Source organism: Schistocerca gregaria, chromosome 3 (genome assembly GCF_023897955.1).
Source record: "Schistocerca gregaria isolate iqSchGreg1 chromosome 3, iqSchGreg1.2, whole genome shotgun sequence".
Lineage (NCBI taxonomy): Eukaryota > Metazoa > Arthropoda > Insecta > Orthoptera > Acrididae > Schistocerca > Schistocerca gregaria.
The window spans coordinates 185,827,552-185,851,568 of record NC_064922.1 but is presented as its reverse complement, the minus strand read 5'-3'; the positions used below and the strand labels follow the sequence as shown (position 1 = coordinate 185,851,568).

Genomic DNA, 24,017 nt, shown 5'->3' with positions numbered 1-24,017 from the left:
ATTCGCGTGCAGGTCTGCATGCAGTTAAAGTTGATGTTAGGGGAAGATGTGGAGTCTCTTTTAAATGCTATCACTGCTGATGAAATTTGGCTACATCATTCTGATCCTGAGAGCAAACACCAAAGCTCAGTGTGGAATTCTCCATCATCACCAAACCCCCAAAAAGCAAAAGTGGTTACTTCTGCGGGGAAAGTTACGGTCATTTCATTGTTTGATATTCATAAACTGGTTTATCAGCATGTTCTACCTGCACACACATCAGTAACTGGACAATACTACAGGGATGTCCTGAAAACATTGCATGTCCACATCAGGCGCAAAAGACCACATTTCCGTGGAGCAGGTTGGATGATGCACCACTATAATGCAAGGCCGCATATATCCATTGTTGTTGCTGAATATCTTGCAAAAATGAACGTGAAGTGCATCCCTCACCCTCCATATAGACGGATTTAGCTCCATTTGACTTTTTTCTATTGCCTCACATGAAGAAACGCGTTCGTGGGAGGCAGTATCAATCATCAGAAGCAGTGGTGAACTGTGGAGGCGATTTTGATAGATCTCTCAAAAAATAGTTTCCAGAATGATTTTTAAGTCTGGCAGAAACGCTGGGACAAGTGCAGGAGGTCAGGTCCATATGTAGGAGGATAAGAGTGGAGAAACTTCAGGATAAGGAAATCAGGCACAAGTACATAATAGCGATCTCAGAAAGGTACCAGTTAGTTGAATGTAGTCAATTACAGTCATTGGAAAAGGAATGGACAACGTACAGGGACACAGTACTAGAAGTGGCTAAACATACTAGAACTCAGGTAGACAGAGAAAGATATGTTGAAGAAAGAAACAAACAGATAATTGCAGCATCCAAGAAGAAATCTTGGGAAGACTTTGGAAATAGGTTGGAGACTATGGGTCAAGCTGCTGGAAAACCATTCTGGAGTGTAATTAGCAGTCTTCGAAAGGAAGGTAAGAAGGAAATGACAAGTATTTTGGACAGGTCTGATGGTGAATCCTGTGGATGCCTTTGGCAGATGGACGGAATATTTTGAAGAGTTGCTCAATGTAGGTGAAACTACGATCAGTAATGTTTCAGATTTAGAGGTAGAATGGGATAGGAATGATGATGGAAATAGGATCACATTTGAGGAAGTGGAGAAAATGGTCAATAGATTGCACTGCAATAAAGCAGCAGGGGTGGATGAAATTAAGTCGGAACTCATAAAATACAGTGGAATGTCAGGTCTTAAATGGCTACACAGGATAATTGAAACGGACGGGGAGTCGGGACAGGTTCCATCAGACTGGAGAAAAGCAGTAATCACACCAATCTTTAAACATGGAAACAGGAAAGATTGTAACAACTACAGAGGTATCTCTTTAATCAGCGTTGTGGGTAAAATCTTTTCAGGTATTGTTGAAAGAAAAGTGCGAGTATTAGTTGAGGACCAATTGGATGAAAATCAGTGTGGGTTTAGGCCTCTTAGAGGTTGTCAGGACCAGATATTTAGCTTACGGCAAAAAATGGAGGAGTGTTATGAGTGGAAACGGGAATTGTATCTATGCTTTATAGATCTAGAAAAGCCATATGACCGGGTTCCTAGGAGGAAGTTATTGTCTGTTCTACGAGATTATGGAATAGGAGGCAAACTTTTGCAAGCAATTAAAGGTCTTTACATGGATAGTCAGGCAGCAGTTAGAGTTGACGGTAAATTGAGTTCATGGTTCAGAGTAGTTTCAGGGGTAAGACAAGGCTGCAACCTGTCTCCACTGTTGTTCATATTATTTATGGATCATATGTTGAAAACAATAGACTGGCTGAGTGAGATCAAGATATGTGAACAGAAAATAAGGAGTCTTGCATATGCGGATGACTTAGTTGTGATGGCAGATTCGACTCAAAGTTTGCAAAGTAATATTCCAGAGCTAGATCATAAATGTAAGGACTATGGTATGAAGATCTCCAAAACGACAGTAATGCCAGTGGGAAAGAAATATAAACGGATTGAGTGCCAAATAGGAGGAACAAAGTTAGAACAGGTGGGCGGTTTCAAGTACTTAGGATGCATATTCTCACAGGATGGCAACATAGTGAAAGAACTAGAAGCGAGGTGTAGCAAAGCTAATGCAGTGAGCGCTCAGCTACGATCTACTTTCTTCTGCAAGAAGGAAGTCAGTCCCAAGACTAAGTTATCTGTGCACCGTTCAATATTTCGACCAACTTTGTTGTATTGGAGTGAAAGCTGGGTGGATTCAGGTTACCTTATCAACAAGGTTGAGGTTACGGATATGAAAGTAGCTAGGATGATTGCAGGTACTAGTAGATGGGAACAATGGCAGGAGGGTGTCCACAACGAGGAAATCAAAGAAAAACTGGGAATGAACTCCATAGATGTAGCAGTCAAGGCGAACAGGCTTAGATGGTGGGGTCATGTTACACGCATGGGAGAAGCAAGGTTACCCAAGAGACTCATGGGTTCAGCAGTAGAGGGTAGGAAGAGTCGGGGCAGACCAAGGGGAAGGTACCTGGATTCGGTTACGAATGATTTTGAAGTAATAGGTTTAACATCAGAAGAGGCACCAATGTTAGCACTGAATAGGGGATCGTGGAGGAATTTTATAAGGGGGCTATGCTCCAGACTGAACGCTGAAAGGCATAATCAGTCTTAAATGATGATGATGATGACCTTTAGACACTTCGATCTGAATTAAGTGCCTGTAAAGTTAGGCGAAGATTTTTGCCCGGCCGGTGTAGCCGAGCGGTTCTAGGCCCTTCAGTCTGGAACAGCGCGACCGCTACCGCGACGCTATCAGGTTCGAATCCTGCTTCTGGCATGGATGTGTGTGTTGTCCTTAGTTTAGTTGGGTTTAAGTAGTTCTAAGTTCTAGGGGACTGATGACCTCAGATGTTTAGTTCCATAGTGCTCAGAGCCATCTGAACCATTCTGAATTTGAAGAATATTGTTTGCCATTTTGGTGATGTTGTAATGCCTCTTCTGCGTATTTTGTAATTGTTTGGCGATAGTGAACTACCTTTAGCACTAGACGCAAGGCCAAACGAAAGTGAGGTACATACCGGGACCATCCGACCGCCGTGTCACCCTCAGAGGAGGATGCGGATAGGAGGGGCGTGGGGTCAGCACACCGCTCTCCCGGTCTTTATCATGGTATTCTTGACCGAAGCCCTACTAGTCGGTCGAGTAGCTCCTCAATTGGCATCACGAGGCTGAGTGCACCCCGAAGAATGGCAACAGCGCATGGTGGCCTGGATGGTCACCCATCCAAGTGCCGACCACGCCCGACAGTGCTTAACTTCGGTGTTCTCACGGGAACCGGTGTACCCACTGCGGCAAGGCCGTATCCTGCATAATGTAGAATACACCTTTATTGTTCTCGTACATAGACTCAAATACAAAAAGGAAAACCACACCACCAAAGAATTATCCGAATGGGATGGAAATCGGTAGATCGGAAGTATATATATAGACAAACAAACTATTACAATTTCAGACAAATTGGATAATTTATTCAGGAGAAAGAGCTTCACAAACTGAGCAAGTTAGTAAAGCATTGGTCCACCTCTGGCCCTTTTGTAAGCTATTATGCAGCTTGTCATTAATTGATAGAATTATTGGATGTCCTCGTGACGGACATCGCGCTGAATTCTGTCCAACTGTCGCGTCAGATAGTCAAAATACCGAGCTGTTTGGAGGGACCGACCATAATGATCCACAGGTTCTCAATTGGGGAGAGATCTGGCCAAGGAAGGGTTTGGCGAACACAAAGACAAGCTCTACAAAACTCTCGCCCTCTGCGGGCGAGCCGAGCGGTTTTAGGCGCTTCAGTCTGGAACCGCGGTGCTGCTACGGTCGCAGGCCCGAATGCTGTCTTGGGCATGGATGCATGTGATACGCTAGTTAGGTTTAAGTAGTACTAAGTCTAGGGGACTGATGACCTCAGATGTTAAGTCCCATAGTGCTTAGAGCCATCTGAACTCTGCGGGCGGGGATTAACTTGCTAAAGAATAAGAAAAGGATGCCTTGCCGTGAAGAGAAACGGAACAGGGCGTACAATACCACTGACGTACCGCTGTACTGTAAGGATACCGCGGATGACGATAAAAAGGGTCCTGCTATAAAGAAGTGGCACCTCAGACATTCGTGGTTGCCGACCTAATGGCGGGTGACAGTCAGGTCGGTACCCCACCGCTGTCTGGCGCACCTCCCAACATATCTTCACTGGTCATCTGGGCAAGTAATCTACTGACTGGAGTAGAATTGTCTTCAGTGATGAGTCCCGATGACCAGCGAAGACGTGTCTGGGGACGCCCCGGACAGGGGTGGGATACGAATCTGACTGTCACCCGCCATACGGCGCAACAACCAGTAGCCATGGTTTGGGTTACGATTTCACTTCATAGCAGGGCCCCTTTGGTTCTCATCAGCGTAATCCACGATATTCTACACTTTGTTTTGTTTCACTCCTGGGCTTCAATATCAGCATGATAATCTCCGCCCATTCATGGCGAGAGTTTCTACTGCTTGTGTTCGTGCTTGCCAAACCCTACCTTGGCCAGCAAGATCGCCGGATCTCTCCCCAACTGACAATTTTTGGAGCATTATGGGCAGCACCCTCCAACCATTGCGGGGTTCTGACGATGTAAAGCGCCTATTGGACAGAATTTGGCACGATACCTCTCATGATGAAATCCAAAACTCTATCAATTGATGCCAAACTGAATAACTGCCTCCGGAAGGGTCAGAGGTGGGACGAAAGCTTTATTGACTTGCTCAATTTCCGAAGTTCATTCCCCTGGATAAACCGTCCTTTTTTTTGAAACTGTAGTCATTTGATATATCTGCTCAGGGACTGGGTGTTGTGTTTGTGTTCATCATCATTTCATCCCCATCCGGTTCGCAGATTGCCCAACGTGACGTCGAATGTAATAAGATCTGCACCAAGGCGGCCGGGCCTGCCCCGCAAGGGGCCTCCCGGCCAATGACGCTATTGAATCTCCTTTACGTAAACTACCTGTCAAAAAAAGGAAAAGCGACGCACCCAGAAGACATGGTCAGATGTCAATAAGACTTTGTACACGTACATAGCCGCTGGCTGTTACGTAAACAATTGAGGTTGCAGTTGTCTGTGAAAGATAAAACAGCCACCAGAATACATTAGTATTGTTCGTGTTTAATGCTGTTAGCAGGCCTGATAGGCGCGAACGTCAGTTGTTGAACGATTACTGCGGAGGACACGGTGATGCCGGTTGATTTATCACCGCCTTACTGAGTCTCAGGGGGGGGGGTCTCCATTCGGCACACTCGTCGAGTTGTGTGCTATCGACATTAGTGGGGCATTCCGATGCGATTTCGACTGCATATTTTGGAAGCGAAGACGGGGCGAATGACCACCACACGGGAGTATCGTCGTATTGTGGACCAAGCACATCATTACTCCAGCACACTTGCGCCTGCCATCCGGGAACGAGTAATGGACTCATGCAACATCCTATGTCATGCCGCAGCTCTACCAGGGAATTTACCGTCGGATGCTTAGGCTGCCATTAACACCACAATACAGCTCTTGCCGTGACCGGGAAGCACGGGTTGCTGATAAACAACACCGCATTGTCTTCAGCGATGAATCACGTTACTGTATTATCCTCTATCGTCATTGTCGACGAGTATGGCCGGGCCAGGGAAACGTTCCATTCTTCCGTTGTCTTGGAAAAGCTCAACAGTGTAACTCCATGGGTCGTGATGTAGGCTGTACAGAGCCCATCGGGTGTGACTTGCAGTCACGGGTGGTCATGACTGAAGAGACTCTGACGGTACACGGGACATAACAGACATCGCGAATCCTCGCGTGTTACTTCTCATGAGACAGTGCCGTGGAACCATTTTTCAACACAACAACGCTCGTCCACACGTGGCACGTTTGTATATGAGCTGCCTGCATGAAGTTGAGGTACTCTAGGGGCTATCAGTCCTGCCACAGACATAACATGTGTGGGACAAGCTCCGATACCAACTCGGTCCCAGCGACAGCATCCACGATGTCAAGGACGAGTTACAACAGTTGTGGGGCAGCTTGCCTCACGAGAGGCTACAACGTCTTTATGACACCAGTCCCAACGGAAACAGTGCGTGAATCCTGGCCAGAGCGGGTGCAATGCGATCGTAATACTGCCAACGTCTTTGCAAATTTGAGTCGGTTTTCTAGTCACTGAAAGAACATCACATACACTCACAACCCGTAAATTTTCATTTTCTTTCCGATTTCCCTCCTAGATGGTCCACTCTTTATGTCAGGCAGTGGACGCACAGATTCCTAGTAGGGAAACTTGAGTAACTTTAAAATTAGACTATCTCAGCGCTCCCTGCTTCGCTCGCGTAGATTGCATGGCCTGCAGAGACATTTTTTTATTTAATCGAATTTTTTTGCTGTTGACAAACCGCAACACCTAAGCTTTTCACACTAATTAAGGGCAAATAAGCATAGCCTTTTCCGAATGGACTTCTAACCAAAAACCGATTGTCATAGCTGGAGTCCAAACTAGTTAATCATGCCTTTTGCGCTCTTGCGGAAAAATTTCATTCCCTGACAAATATTTCTTTACATCTAAACGAGAAGTGAGACACCAATTTTCATAAATTCAGTTTTAAAATTTTTTTAATGTGTCGAAATATTTTCTTCAAAATTTTCATCCGCTATTGCACTGTCTTAGCGACTTAATTTCTAGAAACACTCTGAAACGCCTTTTTCTTATTTCTCACCTAGAAGTCAAATATCAATTGTTATAGATGTAGCCTTAAAAATCTATTAGTAGTTCTTCAGTAATTATTTATTTTCAAAAAAATTTTCAGCCACTATTTTACCTCCTTAGTGGTTGAATTTCCAAAATGCTGAAACATGTATGTTTTACACTACTGGTCATTAAAATTGATACACCAAGAAGAAATGGAGATGATAAACGGATATTTATTGGACAAATATATTATACTACAACTGATATGTGATTACATTTTCACGCAATTTGGGTGCATAGATCCTGAGAAATCAGTACCCAGAACAACCACCTCTTGCCGTAATAACGGCCTTGATACGCCTGGGCCTAAGTCAAACTGAGCTTGGATGGCGTGTACACGTACAGCTGCCCATGCAGCTTCAACGCGATACCACAGTTCATCAAGAGTAGTGACTGGCGTATTGTAACGAGACAGTTGCTGCCCCACCATTGACCATACGTTTTCAATTGGTGAGAGATCTGAACAATGTGCTGGCCAGGGCAGCAGTCGAACATTTTCTGTATCCAGAAAGGCCCTTACAGGACCTGTAACATGCGGTCGTGCATTATCCTGCTGTATTGTAGGGTTTCGCAAGGATCGAATGAAGGGTAGAACCACGGGTCGTAACACATCTGAAATGTAACGTCCACTGTTCAAAATGCCGTCAATGCGAATAAGAGGTGACCGAGACGTGTAACCAATGGCACCTCATACCATCACGCCGGGTGATACGCCAGTATGGCGGTGACGAATACATGCTTCCAATGTGTCGTCCAACACGGACGCGACCATCATGATGCTGTAAACAGAACCTAGATCCATCCGAAAAAATGACGTTTTGGCATTCGTGCACCCATTCGTCGTTGAGTACACCATCGCACGCGCTCCTATCTGTGATGCAGCGTCAAGGGTAACCGCAGCCATGATCTCCGAGCTGATAGTCCATACTGCTGCAAACGTCGTCGAACTGTTCGTGCAGATGACTGTTGTCTTGCAAACGTCCCCATCTGTTGACTCAGGGATCGAGACGTGGCTACATGATCCGTTACATCCATGTGGATAATATGCCTGTCATCTCGACTGCTAGTGATACGAGGCCATTGGGATCCAGAACGGCGTTCCGTATTACCCCCCTGAACCCACCGATTCCATATTCTGCTAATAGTCATTGGATCTCGACCAACGCGAGCAGCAATGTCGCGATACGACAAACCACAATCGCGATAGGCTACAATCCGTCCTTTATCAAATCCGGAAACTTGATGGCACACATTTCTCCTCCTTACACGAGGCATCACAACAACTTTTCACCAGGCAACGCCGGTCAACTGCTGTTTGTGTATGAGAAATCGGTTGGAAACTTTCCTCATGTCACCACGTTGTAGGTGTCGCCACCGGCGCCAACCTGGTGTGAATGATCTGAAAAGCTAATAATTTGCATATCACAGCATCTTCTTCCTGTCTATTAAATTTCGCGTCTGTAGCACGTCATCTTCCTGGTGTAGCAATTCTAATGGCCAGTAGTGAGCGTATTGTCTTATTGAGAAACCAAATACCAGTTTTCATAGCTCAAGCTTCAATATTCCTTTAATAGTGACATACTTTCGAAAATGCCTTTCATCGCCTATTTGATCCCATTAGGAGTGGAATTTCGGGCAATCGTTTCTTACACGATGCCTACAGTATAATACCCACACCTTCTCCAAAGTTCCTTAGCGGTTCGGATGGGCGATGTGTGAGTTATTCAGGATACCTTTCATATATAGAGAAGAGGCTTTCCAATAAAACAATATTCTCGGGAAAACCAGTTCACAAATAGATTGGAAATGTTACCAGTTTAGTAGTGTTTTTACACCAACTCAGGTTCAAAGCGCTCTGATAACTTACAGGGTGTCCAGAAAAGGGCTCCCTGAGTTCAAAATTAAATATCTCGAAAACAAAGATCGATAGAGGAATGTAGTAAATGGTATGTTTATTGTGAAAGCTGTAAGAATGTTATACACCAGTTTGAAATAATAGTTACAAAATCTGCAAACAGATGGCGCTGTACGCCGTACAGCTCATATCAGCATACATAAGTGAAATAATCGTATGAAAACAATCTTTGCAAACAATCACATCACAATGTTTTCAAAATGTTCACCATTGGCAGTACAGAGGTGGCGCAAACGAAGAAGGAAATTCTCCATCACATTTCGTAGTGTCTCAACCGAAATGGATTCACATGCCACAGAGATCGCCGATTCAAGTTCGTCCAGCGTGGCGGAATGCTTCGGGTAGACCATGTCTTTCGCTGTGCCCCACAAAAAAAAGTCACAGAGAGTCAAATCCGGCGAATATGGAGGCCAATCCATGACTGCACCAGTAAATTTGGGATATTCGAAAGCAATGACTCGATTTCCGAAGTATTCCGCAAGAAAGCGAAACAGTTGTTCGGCCCGATGTGTTCGGGCTCCATCTTGCATAAACCATTCAGTACCTGGTCGATCCTGTAACGCTTGCTGTGTGGCGACAAATTGTTCCAAAATTGCGACGTAAGGTGCACCAGTGACTGTTTCTCGAATGCAAAAAGGGCCAATAATGCCTCTGCTGCATACTGCAGCCCACAGAGTAACTTTAGGAGAATACGTGAGTTTCGCTTCACACCAATATGGCTTTTCGGAACCCCATAATCGCCAGTTCGGCTTATTCACGTATCCGTTCAGGTGGAAGTGTGCTTCATCTATAAACCAGATGCAGCCAACATGAAATCCTTCACTATCAATCCTTGTGAGCATCTGATTAGCAAAGGCAACCCTTTATTGCACAGCTCGTACGGGTATGGCCTGGTGCGTTTGAATTTTTAATGGAAACATGTGTAGGCTCTTTCTCAGTATTTTCTGCGCGCTGGAACTCTTCAAACCAGTCTCAGATGCAATTCTACGGACGGATGACATTGGATTTCGCTGATTCATTCCAGAAACTGTGGCGGTATTTTCAGGCGTAACTGCGGTTTGCTTGCGGCCAACATGCCCCACTAGATCATCAGTTACGCTGCCTGTTCGTTGAAATTTTGCGAAGAGCGTACGAATGATTTTCGCATCGGGTCCTTTTGGAACATTAAATCGTGCTTGAAAACTTCGCCTTGTTGCCGTAGGACTCTCTTCTAACCTGTGGTACACTGGCACCAGAAAAACGCGTTGTTCAATGGAGTACATGGTTTTAATCTCTTCCTTCGGTACGCTAACCTCCTCACGTTTCAATAGTGGAACTGGTCGCTCTGGGCTTCGGATCACTATTTATACTAGGCATTACGTATGGCGATTTCAGCGCCATCTGTTAGCAGCTTTTGTAACTATTATTTCAAACTGCTGTATAAACTTCTCACAGATTTCACAATAAACATACCGTTTACTGCATTCCTCTATCGATCTTTGTTTTTGATATATTTAATTTTGAAACCAGGGAGTCCTTTTCTGGACACCATGTACAAGACGCCAAGGTGGCTGTACAGTCAGGAGACCGAATATCAATAAAGCCAGTCAGTGGGTGAGGCGTAACTGCAGCCGGCGGCCTCCGACCAGCCCTGGAGCCCATCAGAGTGAGCGCCCGAGTGCGGAGTGTGTGCTCGCTTCCTGTGTTTGCTGTTGCGGCTGTCGGGGCCGGCCGCATGTTTACGCCGCCAGAAACAAATGTTCGGCGGTCAGCGTGTAAGCGTCTTGGCTGCAAAATAGCTCGGCGCCCAGGAGCCGGCGCGGCCGCCAGCTCCCACCAGGCGACGACGCCACCACAAACGCGCCGCTGACTGCTCTCTCAGCGTCTCTCGGCAGTCCATAACGCGTGTTCTGGAGAGCTGCGGTATTCGCTCCAGAACATACAATCCCTGTGTCCTCATTTGCTATTAACTCTGCTTCTTTCCTGACGTATTACATTGAGTAGCTTGGGGCCATTTTATTTTTATTCGCCGTGTTTACGTACCATTGTACCTCGAGACTCTTCCGTTGGTCCGCGTTCCCACACAAAATGATACGTAACAAACAAAAACACCTACAGCCGTCCTTATGATTTTATTTTATTTTGTCGTTACCAGTTTCGACGCTTCATTGCGTCGTCTTCAGGCTGTTTCGATGCGGTACGGGTTGATACGATCACCATGCACAACCCATCAGTTGCCAGCACGACTGGATTCGCAGATAATCTGAAACTTGCGTGGCAGCACTCCAACCATGTTGGTTATCTGCGAATCCAGTAGTTCTGGCAACTGCTGGGTTATGCATGGAGATCGTATCAACCTGTACCGCATCAGAACAGCCTGAAGATGACGCAATGAAGCTTCGAAACTGGTAGCGACAAAATAAAATAAAATCATAAATACGGCAGTAGGTGTTTTTATTTGTCACGATAGTAGACGGCCGTTATCCCAGAGATGTCGTGCTAAAAGGATGGACATACTAAAGTAAAATGATATGGGACTGTGGGTCCACCTTGATGTAAAACACTTTCGTTTCATTTTCGTCCGTAACTAGTTTCAGGGACAATATCGCCATCAGTTAGTGAATTTTTCATTATTCTTGCAAAAAATTGTTTCAAATGGCTCTGAGCACTATGCGACTTAACTTCTGAGGTCATCAGTCGCATAGAACGTAGAACTAATTAAACCTAGCTAACCTAAGGACATCACACACATCCATGCCCGAGGCAGGATTAGAGCCTGCGACCGTAGCGGTCGCTCGGCTCCAGACTGTAGCGCTTAGAGCCGCACGGCCACTCCGGCCGGCATTATTCTTGCATGTGTACTGCTTGATTCCAAAGCTTTTAGTGTGTGCGTAGTCAAAATACCGTATTTACTTTTAAGACATAGCATGATTTTTACGTTTGTTGCCGTTTTCCAATATATTTTTAGTTTTTTGCTGCTTTTTCTTCGGCATACAGCGTATCATCTGCAATTACTGTATTAGCGCCTGTTATTAACAAATATGAAAATATGAATTTAACATACGTTACCGTTATAGTACTGGAAACTTCGGTAGTGTTGTGGATACAATTTTGGGTGGAAACTAGGTTGCTACGTTGGTTGGTTGATCTGGGGAACGGGACCAAACAGCGAGAACATCGATCCCATCGGATTAGGGAAGGACGGGGAAGGAAGTTCGCCGTGCCCTTTCAAAAGAACCATCCCGGCATTTGTCTGAAGCGATTTAGGTCAATCACGGAAAACCTAAATGAGAATGGCCGGACGCACGTTTAAAACGAGGTCTTCCCGAATGCGAGTCCAGTGTGCTAACCACTGCACCACATCGCTCGGTGATAGTTATGTCATCTGTCATGTACTGACGTTCGTTTGTCAGCTTTCAGTTACTTTTTAAAGACAAAACGTAACTTTTACACCTTGTCCATAATTAGGAACATTACGCTTCTTGCTGTTTCCGTGAGTCGAGAGAATGTATGGCGTACCGCGAGAGGGTTTTGAAAAATGTAGCGAAAAGTTTGACCCCTTCTGTTCCTTATTACGTTTCCGTGAGTGATGGGGGAGTGATCGTGCGCGCGTGTGTGTTTGTGTGTGTGTGTGTGGGTGGGTGGGTGGGTGGGTTTGGGTGAGTGGGTAGGTGGGTGGGCGTGTGTGCTCTTCGACCTGTATAAGTTCTCTTACAGCCGTGTTTTTATTTCCTGTAGCCTTTTGGGGCAACGGCCTTGCCACAGTGAATACGCCGGTTCCCGTCAGATCACCGTAGTTAAGCGCTGTCGGGCGTGGCCGGCACTTGGACGGGTTACTATCCGGGCCGCCGTGTGCTGTTGCCATTTTTCGGGGTGCACCCAGCCTCTTGATGCCAATTGAGGAACTACTCGACCGAATAGTAGCGGCTCCGGTCCCATAAAATCATCATAACGACCGGGAGAGCGGTGTGCTGACCACACGCCCCTTCTATCCGTATACTCAGCTGAGAATGACACGGCAGTCGGATGGTCCCGATGGGCCACTTGCGGTCTGGAGACAGCCTTAAAGCCTTTTGCATTTTGTAATTTTCCTCTGTTGTTCGTTTTCGGTGTAAGCTGTTGATGAGTCTCAAGATGTGTAGATCGGTTTCGATATTGATGGGGTGATGGTTTTTATTTATTAAGTGTTCTGCGAATGTGGAATCTATACTGTCACTCTTCAGAGCTCTCATTTGCTCTGTGTACCTTGTTCGAAAGTTTCTGCTTGTTTGTCCTACGTATTGGTCTTGACAGGAATTGCATGTTAGTTGGTATATTCTTGCACTGCTAAATTTGTCTGACGTTCCATCTGTCTGATCGTACACTTCCGCGGCACACTTGAGCAGCAGGATGGCGTAATGTTTTCAATTACGGTCAAGGTGTAAAAGTTACGTTTTTACGTTTTGCGAAACCAATTGAAAGCTGACCAAAGAAAGTGAGTGCATGACAAGCTATGTAACAACCCAGCGCCTTGCAAAACTTTATCCACAACATTACCGCAATTTGCATTTGTATAACACTGAAGTATGTAAGTACACATTTTCATAATTTTTAATGACAGCCGAAATGACAACAAAAGTAGGAACCATGCTGTGACCTAAAAGTAAATGTTGTTGTTGTTGTGGTCTTCAGTCCTGAGACTGGTTTGATGCAGCTCTCCATGCTACCCTATCCTGTGCAAGCTTCTTCATCTCCCAGTACTTATTGCAACCTACATCCTTCTGAATCTGCTTCGTGTATTCATCTCTTGGTCCCCCTGTACGAGTTTTGCCCTCCACGCTGCCCTCCGATCCTCCGATGCTAAATTTGTGATACCTTGATGCCTGAGAACATGTCCTACTAACCGGTCCCTTCTTTTTGTCAAGTTCTGCCCCAATCTCCTCTTCTCCCCAATTCTGTTCAATACTTCATCATTAGTTATGTGATTTACCCATCTAATATTCAGCAGTCTTCTGTAGCACCACATTTCGAAAGCTTCCATTCTCTTCTTGTCCAAACTATTTATCGTCCATGTTTCACTTCCATACATGGCTACACTCCATAGAAATACTTTCAGAAACGACTTCCTGACACTTAAATCTATACTTGATGTTAACAAATTTCTCTTCTTCAGAAACGCTTTCCTTGCCATTGCCAGTCTACATTTTATATCTTCTCTACTTCGACCATCATCAGTTATTTTGCTCCCCAAATAGCAAAACTCCTTTACTACTTTAAGTGTTTCATTTCCTAATCTAATTCCCTCAGCATCACCCGACTTAATTCGGCTACATTCTATTATCCTTGTTTTGCATTTGTTGATGTTCATCTTATATCCTCCTAAGGTATTATAAAACTATTCACTCAGTACACTATTTGGAACCAAACACCACACATGCAATAACGTTTTGTAATGTTTGTAACGAAGCTAGTAAGGAAAATCGCAATAGCGATGGTTGTGCTGTCACTAAAACTAGTTTCTGAGAAGAAAATAAAACAAAAGCGTTTTACGTCAAGGCGGACCCATTGCGTTTATATGTATACACAATAGCGCGCGAAACTTAAGGACGAAAGCAAATTTCGCATTGTGTGACTGTGCCAAATAATATAGTTCGGTGAAACTTGGACTACACAAAGAAAGAACTTAGCAGTTCTTTCCACGAATGGTTACAATATATTATAGGAGGTAACTGAACGAAATACGCAATGGGAAGAACAGAAATGACACTTTTGTTCGAAGACAATAACTACAATGAAGTTCGTGACTGTTTTCTGGATATTGGAAACGGTAGGACGTGGTTCTTAAAGGTTCAAATGGTTCAAATGGCTCTGAGCACTATGGGACTCAACTGCTGTGGTCATTAGTCCCCTAGAACTTGGAACTACTTAAACCTAACTAACCTAAGGACATCACACACATCCATGCCCGAGGCAGGATTCGAACCTGCGACCGTAGCAGTCGCACGGTTCCGGACTGCGCGCCTAGAACCGCGAGACCACCGCGGCCGGCGATTCTTAAAGGGTGTGGATCACCAGAGACGGCAGTGCATGATATGCAACGTGCTCCTGTACTGGCCACAAGCTGGCAGGTAGCTCTTGTGATAGAACAAGAGCTTGACAGATGCTCGATGGTCGTTGGTGCATGTGCACGTGCTTAAATACGTCTCCCGAACGCATCCCACACGTGCCTGATGGGGTTTAAATGTGGAATAAATGGACCAGTCCATTTGCCGAATATCCTCTCGTTCGAAGAGTTCCTCCACCAGCTCTGATCGAAGCTGCTGGGCATTGTCACGCACACGAATAAAGACGGAGCCGAGTGCACCTCTGAAAAGACTCACGTGGAGATGGAGTACAGAGTCACATAGCCTTGACCGGTGAATGTACCATATTTAAAGATGTGGAGGTCAGAACGGCAATGTCACATCATGCCTCCCGACATCGTAACACTTGAAACACGAGAACAATCATGTTCGACAATGTTCCTGTGTACATTACACTGATGAGCCAAAATATTACGAGCACTGCCCACCGCAACGTTGGATGCCGGCTGGTGACGTTGCGGGCACGTGATGCGTAACAAAAGTATGTAAGTGGTGCAGATAAGGACAAAATGGTTCAAATGGCTCTGAGCACTATGGGACTTAACATCTGAGGTCATCAGTCCCCTAGAACTTAGAACTACTTAAACCTAACAAACCTAAGGAAATCACACACATCCATGCCCGAGGCAGGATTCGAACATGAGACCGTAGCGGTCACGCGGTTCCAGACTGAAGCGCCTAGAACCGCACGGCCACACCGCCCGGCCCAGATAAGGACAGGGGAGCGCCGTAGCGAAGATATGGGCTGAAAATTGGGAAATCCATTGAGGTTAGCGACTTGTTATTACTCAGAGCCTGTGAACGAGTATCTTGCAAACGGCGAAGCTGGTCGAATATTGACGTGCTACTGCCGTGAGCGTCTGTGGAAAGAGGTAGGATAGTGAAACTACCATTAGGCACTAAATTGTTGGACGCCCACGACTCTTCGCACAACGTGGGGTGCGGAGGCTTCTCTGCTTTGTAAAGTAGGATGGTTTGTGGTCTGTGGCATTTCTGTCGAAAGAGAGCAATGCTGGTGCACGCACAAGTGTTACGGAGAACACCGTTCATCGTACATTGTCGAACACCGCACCGCAGTAGACCACCCGTACCTGTTCACATGTTCACCCAACGACATCGTCACTTACGATTGCAGTGGGCACGGGACCATCAAGATACGACCGTCGATCAATGGAAGCCAGTCGGTTCTTCGGGTGAATCACGCGGGCTAGGTCGAGGATCGAAACGTGCAACGTTCCACGGGCGCACGCTGCTGGGAGCAGTATTATCCTTAGCGAGGCATTCGCTTGCGCTTACATGGAACCTGTGGTAATAATCGAAGATTCGCTGACAACTGTGAACAACATACATCCCTTCATGCTTGATGTCTTCCTCGATGGCACTGTCATCTTTCAACAGTATATCTGTCTGTGGCCCGTAGCCAGATCCTTGTTACAGTCATTTGAGGGGCACTATAGGGAAATCACGTTGATGTCTCGACGACCAAATTCACCTGATGTAAATCCTATGGAACCCATCTCGGTCGTTATTGGGCGCCATCCCACGTACGCAAATCAGCGGCCCGTTATTTACGCGAACTACACATCTAATACTACATACCTACCAACAAACTGTCGAGCCTTGATACGCAGAATCCGTGATGTATTTCGTTCCAAAGACGTACAAACAAGCTACAGAGCAAGTGGTCATAATGTTTTGGTTCATCAGTGTATGCGGTTCCAACTGTCGTCATATGAGATTACGTCCAGACTTTTGGAAACAGAATTGCATGCCAACTTTTTCTGTATATTTTTTTAGTGCTTGTTTGTTTGGTTGGTGTTGTTGAGAGTATGGTCAGATCGTCTCCAAAAGCTACGTCAAATTTATATGTTGTCCTGGCTTTTTGCGGGCCTTGGATTTCCACTTTATTTTCCCGTTCCCTCATTATTGTGTCTAGCAGTAGGATGAACTATACGTCTTGGCTTAATCCAGCTTTGATCATGAAGAGATCAGAGATTTCATCCATGAATTTAACTGTTGGTGTTGTGTCAAACTGTGTATCTCTGATCAGTCGCAGTGTTTTTGGGTCAAGTTACTTTTCTTCTAAGTCCTGAAACAAGCATTATCAGTCAACGAAATCGTATAACCTCTTCAAATCTATTAAGATGCAAATTATTGGAGCATTCCTGATTGCCTTGTATTTTACATTAATTTTCAGCCTGGAGGTTGTACTGTGGATGAACGACCAGAGTGGAAGCTCTCCTGGTATCCGCCAATTTTGTTTTCAAATTTTGTATTTACTGTAGTAAGCATGCTGAGAGAACATTTTGGTGACTTGCAGCAGGAAGACTTCTACGTAGTTGTTCACAATCGTCCTATATCCTTTCCTGAGCAGAAAAAGGGTAGATGCCCTTTTCGATACGTCAAAAACTTTATTTTTTCGTTTTGCCAGATAGCTGCGTTTATTTGTCTTAGCTTCTTACAAACTTTAGTTCGTCCATGGTCCATTCTCCATCAGATGCGCCCTTGCTTTTTCTGTTGAAGTGTATTGTTCATAAGTGTTTGTGGATCCCTTCACATGCCCGTGAGAGTGATTTTGGGTGAGAGAAGGTGTCGTCCAGTGTAGTAAATGTTGTAACAATTTCATACCCAGTTGCCCCTCCACGTACTTACTCTCTGTTCCCTCAACAACTATTACAGTTTTCGGGGTATTTTTACCAATGAGCGAATATTCCTGGAAAGCTTCTTTGTGCCTCTCAAGTGCATTTTCACATTCTAATCCTTTTTGTACAATCTTTGTATAAAATTCTTCCCATTTTATTCCTTGTTGTCTTTCTCATTCCTGCTTTTTCGTATCGAACTAGTCTATGTGTATACTTCCCTGACGGATTTTCCTGTGTGTTTTATTTTTAATGGAATTATTTAGTGGTTAGAATCAATGTTCGCACGCCCGCGGACTTGAACGTCGTGGATCTCCTTCGGGACTGGATAGGAAATCGCTACACGGAATTCGCTCGTCTGTTGTATGGGTGACCTCCATGTTTTCTGTTTTCGTTGCGATTTCCCGAGGGATGTTGATATAGTCTCCAGATTGTTTTTCAGGCATACCTCGATGAGTCCCATGCCGTTTTTGTTTGTGTATTTGTGTACGACAACTTTTCCACAGTTTTCTGGTGGTTTTTTTTTTTTTTACCGATATGTGCACTCAATTCACCTAATGAAATTTTGATGTCATCTTTGGGAATCTTGGCAATCACTTTTCCTAATGTTGCTCAAAATTTTTCTATTAATTTGGGGTCTTTTTTATCTTCGTTCCTGAGGACATGCACGTTTATTGTGGAGTATTTATTGTTTTCGCGCACTGTAGCCGCATTATCGTTAGCCTGTTGTTTGCGACGGTGTTTTCTCTGATTGAACTGATTATTTTGTGTACCATGAAGTACATGCTCAGAAATGAAGTATCCATGGCAATCTGTTATTCTGCGGCCTGTTGACGGGTAGGCTGGTTACCACATTTAAAGTGAAAGTCTGTCAATTGCATGATTTTGAGTTAATTATGTTTATTTCAGTATAAAATGATACAAAATCATCATCTTCGTAAATATGTAGCTCTATTTTTTAAAAAAAGGTAATTACATTTTTGTATAAATAACTCACTAACTAAATATGCATCCATGTGCCAAGATTCATCATAACAAATTTTAAGTGAATAATTACTTGAATTATGTTATGTGTTATGCATTGCTAAATTTCAGTGCCATTCTGGAAGCACAAAAGTAAAATATTAAGAAAAAATGAAGATAATATTACATGAATGAAAATACTTTGTAAGTCTTCTTCATACGAGAACTATGTAAAGCACAAAAGAAAATATATAAATTAACTGGTCACAAATGTATGTAAAATTTTCAATGTCCACATGTACAGTATATACAATTACATATTTTGTTCAGAGAGACATTCAGAAGATGACCGTTTTCGCTTGGTTTGACGTTTATACACATACTCGGGAACATCCCTTATGACAGTCCAGCAGTAATCTGCTAAAATAGTAGGGCTTCACTTTCAAGCATACCTCTTCTCAAATGTGGCAATATCTTGATGAAATCGCTCCCCATGTCCATCACTTACTGCACCACAATCTTTGGCGAAGAAGTCAAGATGGCTATGTAAGAAATTCATTTTTAGTGACATGTTGCAAACAAGTTTATCATAAGATGGCAACATGTTATCTACACCCTCCTTGAAATTTATTGCTCATTTGTTCCCTAAGAACTGTAAACATACTGTCTTAAAACATTCCCATGCATGCTTCTCATCACCTTGTATGATTCCATCAAAAGAATGGTCTCCAAAAAGCTCTCCAATCTGTTGGCGTACAAAGATGCCCTCCTTTACTTTGGCATCATTTAAGTAAGGGAAAACTGCACTGCTACTGTCTTGATGCTTAGCTTTAGAGAGCTCCAAATCTCTAATGAGGTCACTTAACTCACTTTCAGTCAATTTTTGTGGATTATCAGTTGATGATATATTTGGAACAAACTCTTGTGATGTACATAATTCAGGACATTCAGAATCCCCATCAGAAGTAATATCGTGCTCTGTCGGTGGTTCAGGTATGCCGCGCGGTCTAAGGCGCTGCAGTCATGGACTGTGCGGCTGCTCCCGGCGGAGTTTCAGGTTCTCCCTCGGGCATTAGTGTGTGTTTGTCCTTAGGATAATTTAGGTTAAGTAGTGTGTAAGCTTAGGGACTGATGACCTTAGCAGTTAAGTCCCATAAGATTTCACACACTTTTGAGCATTTTTTTGGTTCAGGTATTGGCAATCCTTCTCCATGTACAACTGGAAGTATGGCAGATGGAATGTTAGGATAGATCACTCTCAGTGAATTCTTAGATATTCCCTTCTTGATTGGGGGGGGGGGGGGGGGGGGGAACCATACAAAAGTAGCAGTCACTGACATGGTTAGTTGGCTCATACCAGATCATGGGCACGGCAAAGGGCATTGCCCGCCTTTTCCCATGCATCCAATTCCTGATGTTGCTGTCACAAGTGTTGCATATCACACGTGAAGCCCAGGGTTTATCCTGATCACCTATTTTGCAGCCAAAGTAGCAACTATAAGCTTTTTTACTCAATGGAGTTATTTGCTGTTTTTGTGAAGCAAAGGTCACTTCTTCACACACATAGCAAAATGTGTAAGCACTGTTAACAGGAACTCGTGACATTTTTGTTCGCTTCAGTAACAGTCAACTTGAACACCTGAGAGTTAATCTGGAAACAAATGTATAAAAATTATTACATGCATTAATAAATTCACCGAAGTTGAATGGGAGGGAGACAAAAAGATCACTATAATTGGTATCAGAATGTTTATATCCAAAATATTGCTCACAAGTAAGACCAGGGACAATAATACGAGTAATCCATTGTTACTAGTTCTTATGACTTTCACAAACCATTGTAATATTTCATTTTAAATTTAACATAAAAATCCGTCTATAATTATCTCACTGTAATAAAACAATGTAAAATGACAACTAGAGCTAATTTTGAATTTTCTCAGTGATATTCGCGATCAGAACATTAGAATTGATAGGAATTGCCTATTTTCATTTGATTTACATTTTCATTGTTGCACAGTGGTTATTGTTAAACCCAGCATAAGTCATGGTGGCTCGTAATGTCGTTCGTCTAATGTTCCACAGGGATATTAGAACTATGAACTAGAACTATGAATTGTTAGTTCGTGGAGCATTTCTATGCACGTGCAAAATCGGAACATTTCCGACGTATTCTTCTGTTTGAGTTTAATAGAAAGGCGACGGCAGCGGCGACGGCCAGAAACATTTGTGCCGTGTATGGGGATAGTGCCACTGGACAGAGTACAGCAATAAAATGATTATCTCGTTTTAAGGAGGATCGTTTTGACATTAGCAAACCTCCGCGTACAGGAAAACCTACGGGTTTTGATGAAGATTATTTAAACGCGTTAATCCGCTATGATCTGCTATGGATCCGCCACCGTGCATCCAACTGGGAAGGTTCGAAATTCGGATGGTTTGGGTACTACATGCACTAAACCACAATCACAAAAATCAACGGCTGGCTACGTTTGCATGCCTGCTTCTCGTCATGAGTTGGCTCGTAAACAACACCGACCTGTCCTCTTCTGTATGGTGAATGGTGACGAAAAGTGGTGTCTTTATGCTAACATGAGGAAAAGAATCTTTAAACATGGAAACAGAAAATATTGTAACAGCTACGGAGGTATCTTTAATCAGCGTTGTGGGTAAAATCTTCTCAGATATTGTTGAAAGGAAAGTGCGACTATTAGTTGAGGACAAACAGGATGAAAATCAGTGTGGGTTTAGGCCTCTTAGAGGTTGTCAGGACCAGATATTTAGCTTATGGCAAATAATGGAGAAGTGTTATGAGTGGAACAGGGAATTGTATGCATTATAGATCAAGGAAAGGCATATGACCGGGTTCCTAGGAGGAAGTTATTGTCTGTTCCAAGAGATTATGGAATAGGAGGCAAACTTTTGCAAGCAATTAAAGGTCTTTACATGGATAGTCAGGCAGCAGTTAGAGTTGACGGTAAAATGGGTTCATGGTTCAGAGTAGTTTCAGGGGTAAGACAAGGCTGCAACCTGTCTCCATTGTTGTTCATATTATTTATGGATCATACGTTGAAAACAATAGACTGGCTGGGTGAATCACGATATGTGAACACAAAATAAGCAGTCTTGCATATGCGGATGACTTAGTTGTGATGGCAGATTCGATTGAAGTTTGCAAAGTAATACTTCAGAGCTAGATCAGAAATGTAAAGACTATGGTATGAAGATTAGCATCTCCAAAACGAAAGTAATGTCAGTGGGAAAGAAATATAAACGGATTGAGTGCCAAATAGGAGGAACAAAGTTAGAAAAGGTGGACGGTTTCAAGTACTTAGGATGCATATTCTCACAGGATGGCAACATAGTGAAAGAAATGGAAGCGAGGTGTAGCAAAGCTAATGCAGTGAGCGCTCAGCTACGATCTATTTTCTTCTGCAAGAAGGAAGTCAGTACCAAGATTAAGTTATCTGCGCACCGTTCAATGTTTCGACCAACTTTGTTGTATTGGAGTGAAAGCCGAGTGGATTCAGGTTACCTTATCAACAAGGTTGAGGTGACGAATATGAAAGTAGCTATTATAATTGCACGTACTAGTAGATGGGAACAATGGCAGGAGGGTGTCCACAACGAGGAAATCAAAGGAAAATTGGGAATGAACTCTATAGATGTAGCAGTCAAGGCGAACAGGCTTAGATGGTGGGGTCATGTTACACGCATGGGAGAAGCAAGGTTACCCAAGAGACTCATGGGTTCAGCAGTAGAGGGTAGGACGGGGTAGACCAAGGAGAAGGTACCTGGATTCGGTTAAGAATGATTTTGAAGTAATAGGTTTAACATCAGAATAGGCACCAATGTTAGCACTGAATAGGGGATCGTGGAGGAATTTTATAAGGGAGCTATGCTCCAGACTGAACGCTGAAAGGCATAATCAGTCTTAAATGATGATGATGATGATGATGATGAGGAAAAGAAAGGCAGAAACTCCCCGTGCAAAGACCTCCGGGCTTCCACAAAAGATAATGTTATACATCTAGTGGAACAGCGACGATATGGTGCGCTGCTAATTGCTTCTCCGAGGTGTAACCCACACTGCTGACATTTATTGTCAACGACTCAGACGTCTTGCAGAACAATCCAAGAACAGAGACAAGGAAAATGCGTATAGTGATCCTACTTGTTAAAAAATGGTTCAAACGGCTCTGAGCACTATGGGACTTAACATCTGAGGTCATCAGCCCCCTAGAACTACTTAAACCTAACTAACCTAAGAAGATCACACACATCCATGCCCGAGGCAGGATTCGAACCTGCGACCGTAGCAGCAGCGCGGTTCCAGACTGAACCGCTCGGCTACAGCGACCGGCGCTACTTGTTACACCATCGGATTTTCATCTCTTCCGCTCTCTATGGAACAACCTTCAGGGAACTTCTTTTCTGGATGAAAATGCGCTCCGAAACTGGTTCGACGAGTTCCTCGCCTCAAAACCATGTCATTTCCACAGTCGCGAAATCTGAAAGTTATCCCGTTTGGAGCCTAATGTAATTAGTAATGGAGGATATAGTATTGATGATTAAAGTCTCTGTTACGTGTATTTACTGAGTTTATTAAACGAACTCATCACCACGAGCTTAACAGCGTGCTGGCCGACATTCCACATGTGGAACGCGACGCAGCAGCGATTATGCGTAGCTTTCTGAGGATATGTGGCACCAGATGTCTACAAACGTGGGACGCAATTCCTGTAGATTAAGAGCCGGTGGCTTGTGGGAGCGTAGCTGGCGCCCTATAGCGTCCCAGATATGTTCTAGAAGGTTCAGATCAGGCAATTTGGTAGCTAAGACTTCAACATCAGTTCAGTATCATGCCGCGCGGGGTAGCCGCACGGTCTAGGACGCCTTGCCACACTTCGCGCGGCTCCTACGTCAGAGGTTCGAGTCCTCCTTCGGGCACGGGTGTGTGTGTTGTTCTTAGCAAAAGTTAGTTTAAGTTAGATTACGTAGTGTGTAAGCCTAGGAACTGATGACCTCAGCAGTTTGCTCCCATAGGAACTGTGGGATACACCACTTCTAACAAACACCGAATAGCGCGCTCCAGTACGCGGCTGTCAAATACATCGCTGGCCGCACTTCCCTGGGCGGCCCGCTGTTTCCATCGTTGGCCGTCTTCACGCGCACGCTTCCTTACGTGGCCGAGAAATACATCGCTGGCCGCACTTTTTCCGGGCGGCTCGCGGCTACCATCGCTGGCCGCCTTCGCGCGCACGCGTTTGTCAGCACACAGCAATTGCCTACGATTGGTTTTACCTGGAAAACAGCGACCCCAGCCGACGGCTCCATTAACTAGCAAGCCTTATATAAACCCGGCCGCCACCGTAAACGACAGTTCTCATCGGTAAGTGAAGCACGCCGTGTTCCAGCTGCTTGTGGATGACTCGCCGCGCTACTCTAGGTTACATGGCTGCTCGGCGAAAATCTTGCGACTTCACTCGCAGAGACTGAACTTCACTGGACTTGGGAATAATTACGGGACGTGCACCCCACCATGCACATTTGGACATTGGTATAACCAAACTTTAATTATGCATTACTTCTGA

General features: G+C 44.3%; 1 protein-coding gene and 2 pseudogenes across 4 annotated transcripts in view; 2 read left to right on the top strand and 1 right to left on the bottom strand.

The window, feature by feature from the left end:
* LOC126355024 (fibronectin type III domain-containing protein 5) overlaps positions 1 to 24,017 on the top strand; it is a 1,528,277-nt gene that overhangs the window by 1,186,457 nt on the left and 317,803 nt on the right. The gene's annotated exons all lie outside the window — the stretch shown is intronic.
* Positions 3,243 to 3,360, bottom strand: LOC126356655 (5S ribosomal RNA; annotated as a pseudogene).
* LOC126357176 (5S ribosomal RNA) lies at positions 12,446 to 12,563 on the top strand (annotated as a pseudogene).